This window comes from Schistocerca cancellata, unplaced genomic scaffold, assembly GCF_023864275.1.
Source record: "Schistocerca cancellata isolate TAMUIC-IGC-003103 unplaced genomic scaffold, iqSchCanc2.1 HiC_scaffold_836, whole genome shotgun sequence".
NCBI classification, from domain to species: domain Eukaryota; kingdom Metazoa; phylum Arthropoda; class Insecta; order Orthoptera; family Acrididae; genus Schistocerca; species Schistocerca cancellata.
In genome coordinates, this window is record NW_026046847.1 from 77,501 (window position 1) to 80,000 (window position 2,500).

General features: G+C 55.9%; 1 non-coding gene across 1 annotated transcript in view; it reads right to left on the reverse strand.

Annotated features, from left to right (window-relative positions):
• The window catches only part of LOC126146894 (small subunit ribosomal RNA), a 1,909-nt gene extending 1,435 nt beyond the window's left edge, over nt 1–474 (reverse strand). Inside the window, exon 1 of the ribosomal RNA XR_007529811.1 lies at nt 1–474. This exon is cut by the window's left edge and continues 1,435 nt beyond it. This is a non-coding gene — a ribosomal RNA (small subunit ribosomal RNA).
• Nucleotides 475–2,500: the final 2,026 nt, after the last annotated feature.

The following is a 2,500-nucleotide window of genomic DNA, read 5'->3' on the forward strand; positions in this document are numbered from 1 at the left end:
CCGTGCCGGGAGTGGGTAATTTGCGCGCCTGCTGCCTTCCTTGGATGTGGTAGCCGTTTCTCAGGCTCCCTCTCCGGAATCGAACCCTGATTCCCCGTTACCCGTTACAACCATGGTAGGCGCAGAACCTACCATCGACAGTTGATAAGGCAGACATTTGAAAGATGCGTCGCCGGTACGAGGACCGTGCGATCAGCCCAAAGTTATTCAGAGTCACCAAGGCAAACGGACCGGACGAGCCGACCGATTGGTTTTGATCTAATAAAAGCGTCCCTTCCATCTCTGGTCGGGACTCTGTTTGCATGTATTAGCTCTAGAATTACCACAGTTATCCAAGTAACGTGGGTACGATCTAAGGAACCATAACTGATTTAATGAGCCATTCGCGGTTTCACCTTAATGCGGCTTGTACTGAGACATGCATGGCTTAATCTTTGAGACAAGCATATGACTACTGGCAGGATCAACCAGGGAGCTGCGTCAACTAGAGCTGAGCAGCCGGCCGCCCGGGAGTGTGTCCCAGGGGCCCGCGCGAACACGCAAGCGTCCGCTCAATTATTCTGCAAACAGGAGGAGGCTGAGCTCCCCTGCACAATACACCTCGAAACCCTCTCAGGTCCCGGCGGCGCGCAGCGCCGTCCTAAGTACTTGGTCGGGTTCGAGAGAGGCGCAATCGCCCGGAGTTAGGCGAGTAGACGCTTTAGGTGCGACCACCCGTGCTCCCAACTGAGCTTGCCGCTGCCGACAGAGGCCCGGGAGCGTGCTGTCGTGGCATTGCCGGCGGGAGACAACACGCGCCACCTACGGTGACCGGCAGCTCCAACGCCAGCGCCACAGAAGGGCAAAGGCCCCACGTGGGTGCCGAAGCGAACTCTCCCAGCACAGCGCACGTGCCAACACGTCTGCACAACTGCGATACAAACCACCAGCGAGAACCGCTGGGGCGACCGAGCAGCAGACGGCGTCGCGGCGCCGAGTGCCGGGCGGCGGCGCATCCTCAACGCACACAGTCCTCAATCGGACCAGCACACTGCAGATGTCCACCGCGCTTCGCACCGGGCCGGCGAGGACCCACTTTGGCTGCACGGCGCCGCGCGCAGGGTGCCCCGGCGCGCAGCTGCGCCGCCTGCCGCGTCCGTCGGCCGGCGCGCCTGCCACTGGGCGCCCCCACCAGCCGGCTGTAGCGCGTGCGCCCACGCACCGCGCGGCCAGCACGCCGGGCGGCCCCCCCTCACCGGCCGGGGACAGTCCCACCCACCCACAGCCGCGTATCGCTTCACACCCAGATTCACATTCACGTTCGTTGGTATGGTGGGGACCGCTTCGTAGCTGTACCGATCGTTGCCCTCACAGATGTACCTCCAGCAAGGACAACCGCACCACAACGGGTTACCAGTTGTTCATTTGCGTAACGTCACCAGTAAACGTACACGTCCATCCCCGTTTGCAAAGTCAACTATTATTGCATGCCTGCCTGTCAGGTGTCAAGACACACTACATCCGCTCACATCCACGCAACAAAATGTGCCCGACTAGAGGGCACGTGGAAGGTGCCCCCGTACGTATGCGATGTCCATTGCGCGACCAACTGTCAACCGGCCTCTGTAGCATGTCGCAGATGTGGAACGCGGGGCACCGTGCTATCACATTGTGTGAGAAGAGACTACTACGTCTGCATACACGCGCCACTACATGAACAGACGGCTCATGCTGATCGCCATCCACTGCGTCCATTACTCCCACACGTCTCTATGGCGTACCACACTGCAATGCAGCTGTTATGGGGAGATGACACGTAGCTGTGTACACAACATTCTGAGCGGGTTGCGGTTGGACAATACATTAATGTAACGTGTCATATGCCAATTACAGAGCAGGGTAAGGCACAACTTGGGTTAGGTTAAGGCACAACTTGGGTTAGGTTAAGGCACAACTTGGGTTAGGTTAAGGCACAACTTGGGTTAGGTTAAGGCACAACTTGGGTTAGGTTAAGGCACAACTTGGGTTAGGTTAAGGCACAACTTGGGTTAGGTTAAGGCACAACTTGGGTTAGGTTAAGGCACAACTTGGGTTAGGTTAAGGCACAACTTGGGTTAGGTTAAGGCACAACTTGGGTTAGGTTAAGGCACAACTTGGGTTAGGTTAAGGCACAACTTGGGTTAGGTTAAGGCACAACTTGGGTTAGGTTAAGGCACAACTTGGGTTAGGTTAAGGCACAACGTGGGTTAGGTTAAGGCACAACGTGGGTTAGGTTAAGGCACAACGTGGGTTAGGTTAAGGCACAATGTGGGTTAGGTTAAGGCACAATGTGGGTTAGGTTAAGGCACAATGTGGGGGTAGATTGCGGTACAAATTGCATTACATTGCGGTGCAAATTGCATTACATTGCGGTGCAAATTGCATTACATTGCGGTGCAAATTGAGTTACATTGCGGTGCAAATTGAGTTACATTGCGGTGCAAATTGAGTTACATTGCGGTGCAAATTGAGTTACATTGCG